This window comes from Cibotium barometz, chromosome 17 (genome assembly GCF_041138505.1).
Source record: "Cibotium barometz isolate CiBa-2024 chromosome 17, ASM4113850v1, whole genome shotgun sequence".
In the NCBI taxonomy this organism is placed as follows: Eukaryota; Viridiplantae; Streptophyta; class Polypodiopsida; order Cyatheales; family Cibotiaceae; genus Cibotium; species Cibotium barometz.
In genome coordinates this window covers 32,262,037-32,274,465 of record NC_141062.1, presented here as the reverse complement: position 1 = coordinate 32,274,465, position 12,429 = coordinate 32,262,037, and the positions used below count along the sequence as shown (strand labels likewise).

General features: G+C 46.8%; 1 protein-coding gene across 1 annotated transcript in view; it reads left to right on the top strand.

Moving 5' to 3' along the window:
- Positions 1 to 12,429, top strand: part of LOC147629891 (protein CNGC15b-like) — a 118,791-nt gene that overhangs the window by 28,012 nt on the left and 78,350 nt on the right. The gene's annotated exons all lie outside the window — the stretch shown is intronic.

Sequence of the window (12,429 nt, the reverse complement as noted above, 5' to 3'; positions counted from 1 at the left end):
AAAGCGGAGGCAGGCAAGACAGGTGGCAAGTTGAGTGCTGAGGAGCTTTCTCAGTACAGGAAGGAGGGTAGGTGTTTCTTTTGTCACACAAAAGGACATACTTCTCGGGATTGTCCGAAGAAGCCTCCAAAGGCCGCCGCCGCCTCCACAGCTTCCGTGGTGAGCACAGCTCCCACACAGACCCCAGCGGCTACCCCTAGTTCTTCAACCCCCGGTGCTTCAGTTGGAGCAATTATTAGCTGGGAGCTCGAAGATAAGCAGAAGGGCGCCCATGACCAGGAGTATGAGCGCAACGAATTGCTCAAGTCCTTTGGCTACATAGGTGGCCAGAGAGTCGTTGTCTTGTTTGACAGCGGGGCAGCACGGAGGATGTGATCACGGAACAGGCCGCTAGGCGTGCCCGTTTCGAGCCGACTCCGGTGGACAAACAAGTTGAGGGTTTTAGCACAGGTATGACAACGAGCGTCAAGTATGAAGCTCTAGGTGCTAAGTTAGTGATTCAGGGCATAGAGTTTGTGCGTGACTTTATTGTTGCCCCTCTTGTAGGAGCATACATTATTTTGGGTATCCAGTGGTTTCACAAGTTTCTTCCTTATGTCAAGTGGGACAAGCACACGTTCCAGATCGATCGGAATGTGTCAAACACCCCGGTGACCATTAAGTGTGAGCCAGGTATTCCAAACTTTCCGCTCATAAGCCACTTGCAGGCTAAGCGAGCAGTCAGGAAAGGCGCACAGTGTGCGATGATTTACATCCGGACAGCCCAGACGGTGGCCATGCTTCCGAGAAGTACTCGGTTCTCCATGAAAAGTTCCAGAAGATTTTTCTTCGGGACAGTCTCCCTCCCCAGCTCCCCCCGTCCAGACCGGAGGATCACAAGATTGACCTCCTCCCAGGCTCGGAACCCCCGAGCAAGTTTCCGTATCGCCTTTCTAAGGCAATGGAATTGGAGTTGGACCGCCAACTCCAAGAATTGTTGCAAGCTGGCTTCATCCGCCCCAGCGTGTCGCCATTTGCAGCACCGATCTTGTTTGTCAAGAAGAAAGATGGGTCTTCTCGGTTGTGTGTCGATTATCGTGCACTCAACAAGCTGACTATCAAGAGCAGATTCCCGATGCCTCGAATTGACTATATTCTCGAGAGGCTGAATGGAGCAAAGGTGTTCTCAAAACTGGATTTAAAGAGTGGGTACCACCAGGTACGGATTGTTGAGGGGGACATCCCCAAGACAGCCTTCCGTACAGAACGGGCCCACTATGAATTTGTGGTCATGCCATTTGGATTGACGAACGTCCCAGCTACATTTAACCTCATGATGATGCGTATGTTCCGGGAGTTGATTGGAGAGTGTGTGTTCATATTTCTGGACGACATACTCATATTTTTAGCTACAGTTGAGCAGCATGACATTGATGTGGAGAAAGTCCTTAAGTTACTGGAAAGCAACGAGCTCTATGTCAATGAAAAGAAGTCAGAATTTTATCTGTTCCAGGTACATTACTTGGAATATATAATTAGTGCCGAAGGCATTCGACTTGATCCGACTAAAGTGGCCGAGATTGTTAACTGGGAAGTACCTCAGACTGCTTATGACATTAGATCATTTGTGGGTATATGCCAGGCATATTCCACCCACATTGACAATTTTTTGATCTCTCGGCAGACCTCACCGATCTGCTAAAGGGAGTGAAAACAAGAAGGCAAAAGATTCGAATGACTCCACGAGCGTTGGAGGCATTCCAGAACCTCAAGGTGGCTTTGTCAGAAGCGCCTTGTTTAGCCCTTGCCTTGTGTGACGAACCATTTTAAGTGATCACCGATGCGAGTAACATCGCAATTGGAGGTGTATTGCAGCAGAATGGTCATCCGGTAGCTTACATGTCTCGTAAGTTACTGCCCGCCGAAAAGAACTACTCAGTCTATGATCGTGAACTCCTAGCAGTTATACAGGCCTTGAAACATTGGAAACATTTCCTGTATGGCCGTGACTTCGAGGTTCGCACTGACCATCAGGCATTGCGCTGGATTCAGACGATGCCAAGTGCCCAGTGGAGTGATCGACAACACCGCTGGAGTCAGATATTCCAGCAGTTCGGTGGCATGATTGAGTACCTTCCAGGAAAGGCCAATCCAGTGGCCGATGCTTTGAGCAGGAAGGGACAAGTATCTGCGATTCGGACCACTAGACTTGACCTTGTTGGTACAGGACTAGAAGACATGAAGCACACGTACGCGGATTCCGAGGAATTCGGTACACAGTGGGAATAGGCATTGGATGCCACAGGACCATGCCATTTTCTGATACGCGATGGTTGGCTTTTCTACAAAGGCCGACTATGTGTCATGAAATCATTCCGGGCAGCTCTTCTCCAATATGCCCATGACGCCATTACAGGTGGTCATAGGGGCATGAATTCGACTCTGGAGAAATTAGAACGGCATACAATTGGCCAAAGATGAGGCGTGATGTGTTTACATATGTACAACGCTGTGACATTTGTCAAAAGGTGAAAGCTCCTCGTGGAAAGAAGATAGGGTTGTTACAGCCTTTGCCAATTCCTGAGGGTCCTTTCCAGGACATTTCGATGGACTTTGTCACAAATCTGCCTCCCAGTCCGAGTAAGCGTAATACGCAGTGTTTAACTATTGTTGATAGGTTCAGCAAATTTGTTATGCTTATTCCTTGCAGGGCCAATGTGACCGCCGAGGATGTTGCCCAGCTTTTCATTCGGCATTGGTATCCGATTGGCGGGATTCCTAGGACCATAGTGTCAGACCGAGATGCCAAGTTTACCAGTCATTTTTGGAGGGCATTGTTTGATAATTTTGGTACTAAGTTGAATTTCTCCAGTGCATTCCACCCACAGACAGATGGCCAGACAGAGATATACAACCAGTTGGCCTTTGATGTGCTGAAGTGTTATGTCCACGATCAGCAAGGTAAGTGGGAATCGTTTTTGCCTTTAGTTCAAGCTGTTTTGAATGACTCTTTTTCTTCAGCTATTGGCAGGACTCCATATGAGGCAGCGTTTGGAAGGCCTTTCCAGTCGTTGTTAACCAGGACTTCGTCTTCAGTACCGGAGGCGAACAGAGTGACAGAGTCTTACCAGGAGATCCTAGAGTCCGTTAAAGACAGATTGGCTAAAGCGCAAGAGGCCTACACTCGACAGGCCAATAAAGACCGAAGGGACATGAAGTTTTCGGAAGGGGATTGGGTGTATCTTCGGATTATGAAGCAAAGATTGAAGCAGGTGGGCAAGCGATGCCCAAAGTTGTCTTTCAGGAGCTTCGGACCATTTCCCATCCGGAAAAAGATTAATGAGGTGTCTATGCAGTTAAAGCTACCTCCGAGTTGGACTATGCACGATGTATTTCATGTCAGTTGGTTAAAGCCATATGCAGGTCCATCCCCTTCAGAGGTCAAAGACGAAGCGGAACCAGACATTATTGATGAAGCAGAAGTAATGGTTCCGGAACAGATCCTTCTGCACCGTTTCAAGCATGGCTCAGGCCGAAGACTACGACAGTTTCTCACGAAGTTTCAGGACCGAGGAACTCATGAAGCGGTATGGCTCGACAAAGAATTTTTCGAAGACTATCCGGCATTATTGACGGATTATTTGGAGGCTATGCAGCTTCCGTCAAGTTAAGCAGAAGGGGATGTCACGTGCATCCCGCACTTGGATGCCACGTAGACATTTCTGTACAGAAGGTGCAGGACCTGGGATGGTGAACTGGTCCCATGTGAGCCCAGTCCGGGACGAGTCGGCCAGGGATCCATCTCAGTCGTCCGAGGTCAGGTGTGCATTGTCCTGCACATGAGTCCAAGGTCGGGTGTGCACTGTCCTACACATGAAGCAGTGCCAGTCCGTGCTGTGAGTCTCCCTCTGGAATGATGACAGATGTTCTGTGTATCTAGTTTGCAACCGGATGCCAGACCTCTGTGGGCATGTAGGTTTGCATGTAGAGATGGGGCTAGCCCATAGGGCTACCCCAGTGCGAGGATTTGCACTTGCACTCTTAGTGTGGGCATGGGGGAGTTGTAGAACCACCCCCAAGGGGCCAGGAGGGCCCAGGCTGTGCCCGCCAGCCATGGCATGGGCTGGAAGGGCTGTCGGCCAGCTTTAGTGCTGTTGGACAGGCAGCCGACAGGGTTAGAAACCCTACCCAGCAGGTCGGCCAGGTGTAGGGGGCAGTCCCACACCCATGCGCAGAGTGCCCAGCAGCCTGACACTGTCCCTGCAGGCATGCGCAGAGTGGCCAGCAGGCTGCCTAGTGTGAAAGCACCATATTGCATAATGTGAAAACATTTTAGTTCTAAAGACCTAGTCGTGGGGCTTTTATAAAGCTGGCCGACTGGATGAAAGGGGGAGTATAAATACTCCAGCCAATAATCAATGAAGTCATCTCATAATTCACCAAGTGCTCAAGCAAAGAAGGGCCAGGACAGCCAAGAAGTTGCTAACGCAAAGGGGTGAAGGACTGAAGGTCAAGGGCAGGATTCTCCAGCCAAGAAAAGGTCAAGTTTCTTTATTTGTTTTCAGATTTACATCATTCTAATAAAGCAAATACACCATCCGTGGTGGGGGCCCTACAGAGGGTAATTGGGACCCAATATTGTGTCCTCTCCATCTCCCCCTTCTCTCTCTATTTTCTGCACATCTCCTTTCAGTTTGTGCGTTAATTCCGTCGCGAAAAGAGTGCTGATTTCTGAGTTTTGAAGTACCGATCCTTCTCCGAAGCTTCCGCATATTACATATGGTGCCCATTTGGTTCCCTTTTGTATGGCCCTTGCTTGTGGGCTGGCCACCCCTTTTTACTATTTTTCTGGGATGTTTCCCAGCCATTCTGGCATTTTTCCAGTCGGCCATGTCCAACAGCTCTCCAGTCGGCCTGTTTATGAGCTCCAGTCAGCCAGCACTTCCCCACTATAAATAGTGGGTGCTGGCCTCTCATTTCTCATTCAGTCTTGTACAGATTTTGCTCCCTCACTTATGAGACTAACAGTGTCTCTTGCTTGGGACTGTTTTGGTTCTGTATATTAAGAATAGTTTGCTCCGTATCTCTCTCTCTCTTGCACTCTCTGTTGAGCACATTCTAGTGCCACTCTGCTTCTGCTCTGCGCACTCTTTCACGAGCAAGAGGGGAGAACCTCGTAAGTGAGGGACTGCAGCTAGACAAGCTAGGCAAGCAATGCTAAGCAGTGAAATATGAGGGAGGCATGCCGGCTATATATACTACTACATGTAGGCAGCCGACTGGAGCAAAAGACCTCCACGACTAGGAAAAATAGCTAGGACAATAAATGGGGAATAAATATGGGTAAATATGAGTGAGGGGTGACCAGCCCCTCTGACTAACATGGTCAGTCCTAGAGGCTAAAATAGGACACCAAATAGGAAGCCAGCAAGTAGGGGATGATATCTAACACTAGATGTTGAGCAAACTCCAAGAAGCCAGAGACGCCGTCCTCGATCAAAGATGAAAGACTGCAGAAACAGGTACCAAGAAAGCTCCACAAGCAATCTCCTCAGCAACTCAGCTACAAAAGCAACAGAACAAGTTGCCAGGTACACCGCTTCTCTGGAAGAAAACAACCATATAGGCTGCGACGTGCTGCTCCAAATAATGGTTCCAAACCTAAGTGTAAGAACACTCCCTGAAGTCGAATGTCGTGTATCCAGCCTGGAGAAGGTATGAAAAACCTGTAACCAACCAAGATCAAATCCTATATATAATCAATCCTGGGAGAAGCAAACTCCTATGGGAAGCAAAATGCAGCCAAAACGCTGCTATCCAGCAAAAAAAAGCACTCCACCGCCAACAGAAGGCAAAAAACATGTAGAAACCGGGAAACCATGTACGCCAGGAACAAAACTCAGGTATAGATGCTCCAAAATCAGCAAAATGCTGACTGAAATCTGAAATTCAGAATCCTTCTCAAGTACCAAACTGCCTCCAAAGCCACAATCCAATCAAGAAACCCCCTCTGCAAGTGATCGGAGACGAAAACACAGCCAAACAAGGGCTACAAACCTGAAAATTCAAGTCAACCAATGTCCACACCTCCTATGAGGAAAAAAATACTGAAGAGAAGGTATTTTCGGGTCCAACAGATGAAGCCCAAGTGAAGGTAGAGCTACCAGCAAGAATGGTTCAGAAAAACGCAGCAACCATGCCTGCAAATCTGAAAACGTAGAGGTAAAAGGGGCTGTAGAATAGGCTGAATATGGAAACGTTGAAGCCTCAGATCAAGAACTGCTACAGAGAACAATCCGGGGGTGGTAGGGATGGCACAAGATAACCAGAAAGGGCAGGCAAAAGGGAGCCCATAGAACTCCAAGATCAGGGCTGGGAAAGCAAGCCCAAACAGGCCAAAAAACGCAGCCTGCTTGGGACAGCTATGTTGCTGTCCAGTCCTGAAAAAAAAAAACGCTTGAGAAACCCCTGGAAGGTGCCACCAAGAAGGACAATGCTGTCCAGAAAAACATCCTTGTCAGGCTGCCAAGAAGTTGCAAACTGACGTCCTGAAGAGAGGAAACTGCAGCCCATTGGATGGGGATCAATCAGCCCTTGAAGAAACGCAAGCTTCAACGCATGAACAAAACGCAGATCTATCCATGGGCAGAAAAACGCAGAACTGAAGTGGTAGAGGAGGGAGCATCCAACGCTGAAAATCACCGGCGCTCTGATACCATGATAGAATGTGAAGCGGAGGAAGGGAAAGTGGAAACACAAGAGAGAGAGAGAGAGAGAAATGAAATGAAATGATATATTAACGTCCTCAAAAGGCCAAAATGACCTATGAGACAAAAATTGGATCTGATACAATGGTTGTGTAAGAAAAGCTAAAACAACTAAACAACTAACTGAAACTGAAACAACAACTATGAGGAAAAGTAAGGTACTAGGAGCTCCTAATGGATAACATCTGGGAAGGAAAACTCCAGCAACAAAGGTAAGCATCATATACATCACTATCCAAAGATGTCTCTCATCGGTCGATGGCGGATATCCTCAATGTCCTCCATGGTGAGTACTCTGACTGGACATCTCCCATGCCGTGCTAGTATGGTCCTGATCCTCTGTTGTAGTCTCTGCCGGTGTCGGGAGAGGAAACACAGGTGAGAACCTGCTCTCAATATCATCACCAAAAGGAATACATGTCCCGAGCAAGAGGGGAGAATCTCGTAAGTGAGGGACTCCAGCTAGACAAGCTAGGCAAGCAATGCTAAGCAATGAAATATGAGGGAGGCATGCCGGCTATATATACTACTACATGCAGGCAGCCGACTGGAGCAAAAGACCTCCACGATTGGGAAAATAGCCAGGACAATAAATGGGGAATAAATATGGGTAAAATATGAGTGAGGGGTGACCAGCCCCTCTGACTAACATGGTCAGCCCTAGAGGCTAAAATAGGACACCAAATAGGAAGCCAGCAAGTAGGGGATGATATCTAACACCAACACCTCCTCTTCAGCGCCAGAGGGGTGGTCCAATATCAACACGCTGAAGTAACACCTCCATAGCAGCTCTCGGAAGTGGTTTGGTGAAGAGATCAGCCACATTGTCCTTGGTAGAACAATAGGCTAGCCGAAGAAGTCCCAACTCGATCCAGTCACGTACAAATTGATAATGCACTTCAAAATGCTTCGATCGTCCCCGTATCACATGATTCTGAGCTAGAGCAATAGCACTCTAAGAATCCGAGAAGATAGTAACTGGGGAAGTGTCGGTACAACACAAATGCTCCAGAATCTGATGAATCCAAAGTGCCTCAGTGGAGGAGAGAAGGTAGGATTTATACTCAGCCTTGGTGGAAGAAGCAGAAACAGTCCTCTACTTTTTAGACTTCCAAGAAACCAAGCTAGTACCAAGCATGAAGCAATATCCAGATGCAAACCTCTGAGTATCAATGCAGCCTACCCAATCAGAATCTGTGAAGCCAACCAAATCAGCACCACTGGAGTAGGTGATGCCATAATTTGAAGTACCTCGAAGATAACGAAGAACTCTCAAAGTTGCCTACCAATGAGACCTTTGAGCGGCTGATGAGAACTGGTTGAGGACACTCATAGCATAGGAGACTGGACGAGTGTTGGCAAGGTAAAGCAATGAGCCAACAATCTGCTGGTACTTTGTGGAATCCACCAAGGGTGTATCATCCTCCTTGGATAACTTGGCATTGGGATCCATGGGACAAGAGATGTGTACAATCTAACAACCCATAAAGTGAGCAGCTTCTTCACATACTTCTTCTAAGAAATGAAGATACAATTATCTTTCTGGCAAACCTCCAGGCTCCAGCCCAAGAAAATAATGTAGAAGGCCAAGATTAGTCATCTCAAATGTCTCTGAAAGCTTGGATTGAACTTGTGTGACCAACCCAGTATTTGAGTCAGAAAGAATGAGGTCATCGACATAAAAAACTATGACACAAATATCTCCATTAGAAAGAAGCACATAGAGATTGCTGTCAGCGTATGCCTTCTCAAAGACAAGAGATGACAAGATGGCATCAATCTTCTGATACTAGGCATGGGGTGCCTGTTTGAGACCATAAAGAGCCTTCTGCAGAAGATACACATGGGTGTCTTGTCCCTGAATCACAAAACTAGGAGGCTGCTCAACATAAACTTCCTCCTCTAAATCTCCATTCAGAAAAGCAGATTTGACATTCATCTGGAACACGGGCCATCTGAAGTGTGCGGCTAGAGCCAAAACAATCTTGATGGTGGTATACCTGGTTGTAGGAGAAAATGTCTCATCAAAGTCTTCACCTGCCTTCTGAGCATATCCTCGAGCAACAAGGCGGGCTTTGTACTTGTCCAAAGTACCATCTACATGAAAATTGACTTCAAAAATCCATTTCACACCAATAACACGACGATGTAAAGGCCGTGGTACCAAAGACCAAGTGTTATTCCTCTCAATGGAGGCCATCTCTGCTTTCATGGCTTGCTGCCATTGTGGCTGTGAAAGAGCCTCCTCTGGACTCTTAGGCTCATCGATCTCCTGGAGAGAACTCATGAGAGTATAATTCACTGTGTGATGAGATGTGGAAGCCCGAGATGAACGGCGAGGTCCAGGGGTGGTGATAGAGATCTGGTTATGGAGCTCTGCATCAGTGAGACGAGAATCTCTAAAGAGTTGTTGAACCCACCGAGGTAGGCCAGCCTTCCTCTCAAAGCGTGAAGAAGAAGATCTAGCTGCAGTAGAGGACTCATTTGATGCTGTTGGAAGTGGTGATGAAGTAAGCACTGGTGAGGGTAATCCCGGAGAGTCAAAGCAAGACTCGTAGAGGGACTGGGAGCTGCAGAAGTTGATGTAACACCGTAAAGATTCATCATTGAAAATCTGGGTCGGTATGATGAAATTGGTCCACCCAAGAAGTTATACAATTTATCTTTGTAAGTTAGTAGTTGGTATTGGGGTTGCAGCAGGGGGAGGAGGAGGAGGAGCTGGACGTGGAAGAGGTATAGGATCACTAGCATCTGTCGGGAACGGATAAGATGCATCAGGTGGAGAGAAATCTACTCTCATCAAACCAAGCATCACGGGAAATGATGATGTCATCAAACCTTCGGATCCCAAAAGCGGTACCCTTTGGATCTCAGACTGTACCCTGTGAAGATCATCCTCTGACTTTGGTGTGAGTGTGGTCCTTTTCTTATCTGGGACATGCACATAAGCAACACAACCGAAAACACGAAGATGAGAAACAGAATGCTTGTGTCGTGTAAAAGCCTCCTTCAGAGTCATCCCCTCAACCGCTCTTGTGAGAGAGTGGTTAATGAGCACATAAGCAACACAACCGAAAACACGAAGATGAGAAATAGAATGCTTGTGTCCTGTAAAAGCCTCCTTCGGAGTCATCCCCTCAATTGCTTTTGTGAGAGTGGTTAATGAGATAAAGTGAGGTAGCCACAGCTTCACCCCAGAAAGCAGGAGGGAGACCTGTATGATGCAACAAAGCACGGACCATCTCTTTGATAGTCCGGTTCTTTCGTTCCACAACTCCATTATGCTGAGGAGTGTAAGGAACAATAGTCTGTCGGTGAATGCCCTTCGAAGCAAGGAAGTCATCAAATGGTACAAACTCGCCACCATTATTAGTCCGGAGGAATGAAACTCTACCCCCAGACTGATTTTCCACCATCGCAATCCAAGTCCTGAAATTGCCGAAAGCATCTGACTTGCGAGCCAGAAAACATAGCCAGACTTTGCGATTGAAATCATCCACAAGAAGAAGAAAATATCGAGCCCCTCCAAGAGACTCAACCTCCATAGGTCCTGCAAAATCTGCATGTATAAGCTCCAGTCTTCGGGTTGCTCGATGAGTGGCCTCCTCTGGAAATGCATCGCGATGATGCTTGCCCATCATGCAAGATGAGCGGGTGTGTGAGAGAGACCTGAGTTGAGGTAGTCCATTGACAACCTGCTTAGAATGGAACTTCTGTAAGGCAGGAATGGGTACATGACCGAAGCGAGAATGCCACAGAGAAGTATTTGCCTCAGAAACCAAAACCAACAAGGGGGTGAAAAGCTGATGAATATGGGAATTAGTGTGAGGGATTTGGGAAGAAAAATTGGTGATCTTGTAGAGACGCCATTGGCAACAATCGAGAGAGTCTTCTTGTCGATTACTTCGATGACCTCATCATCAAAGTACACACCAAGTCCCTTCTGAGAAGCTTTGTATACTGAAAATAGATTTTTGGAAATCCGTGGTACATGTAGAACAACTCCACCCATATGCCAGTCTTGCAAACCTGATGCACTGACAACAGATGAAAACCAAGTGATGGAACATACAACACCTGGGAGGAATGCTTCCCCCCTCTGCCATCGGGAACTATCTCCAACCTGCCCTCACTATGAACCGGGATAGTGGATGTATCCCCAGTAAGAATGTGACTAGAATACCTGCAGAGATCCTGTAAATCCATGCAGGAAGGAGTCGTGTGCCTGGAAGCACCACTGTCTAGAATCCACTCTTGAGTATCCGTAGCGGAGAGTCCTCCAACCTCCTCCCTGCACGAAGAATGTGAAAACCTTAGATTCTTGGCTTTTAATCTTCGAACCTTTGCTAGCCTTTGCACTCTCTAGATAATCATTTGCTACTTCTACTAATGGGGATCCTTTTGTAATTGCCTTCCAAACCTCATGGCAGAGGGCATCATGCTCACATCCATCCTTAATGGAAATTAAGAATTTATCGTGAAATTGAGTGAAACTTATTCATTTACCATTGCCATTTGACTAAGAGAGTCGGCTTCCACATTACATTGCTGCTAGCATAGTCACAGGAAACGGCTGTTTCAGTCCCTTGAAACGCGTTTCTCCGTTTGAGGACCCCATCCGTTTCCATGGCCGTTTCTCGTTTCCCAAGTGATATTGTCACAGGAAACAGCCATTTCCCCCCCTAAAAACTCGTTTCCCTGTCTCCATTCCTCGAATGTTTCTGTTGCCGTTTCTTGTTTCTAGTGATTATGGCTGCTAGTCTAACGAGTGAGTCAAAGAGGAGGGTTTTGTCTGCACTTGATGAAAGGTTGACTGAAAGAATTGTCTCTCTAGCCGTGCTAATGATGCATATGTTCTTGCTGATTCGGATGCTACTGCGCGTTTCATTGGAATTTTGGGCCTCAAACAACCTTTCCCAAGTGGAAGCTTTCACCATCTCCATGATGTCATCCTCCTTTTAAGGACATTTTTTGTTGTCCCCCATATTGGAAAAAGAATGTTAGTACAAGGTCAGTTTTGTAAAAGAATATCTAGACCATTCTCTGTGAGGTAGAGCCCTGTTCTTGTAATCTGTCAACCATGTCGGCAAGCTCAGCTATGTACAGACCAAAGGGCGTGGGAGAAAGTGGGCACCATTGGCTCACTCTAATAGTGTTGTTGATGATAGTTCTTGTTCATGTGCGAACTGGACTAGCTGCTCATATGGGGCTATTGTGGTCCATACAGCTTTAATCTCCACCTTAACTGTCTCAGCTTGCTAATCACAGCCTTTCTCGTCGGGCAATGTTAAATGCTTTGCAGAGGTCCACAAAGCAGAAATGAAATTTTTGTTCTTAGTTATCACTTTAAAGGGCGAATATATAATCACAATTGTAGTCTTTTGTAGCCCCTTGCCTTTCTGTAATCTGTGAATAACCCTGGTAGTTGACTCTATTGTAAGAGGGTAGTGGTGGTTGGCTGAGACAAATTTGTGGTGTTGATGGGGGGACTGGCTGACTACTTTGAAAATCCTTTGTGTATGCTCATCAAGTGAATGGGCTTGAGTGGGCTGGTTGATTTCTTCCCTAAGAAGCAGAGCCAAAATTATTTGGAGTTGCTACTGTACAAAATGCTGAGCAGTCCTTGCTTATTTTTGCAAAGAACTCGTTTTCTAGAAGAAGTCTGATAAGACGAGATTCCCTC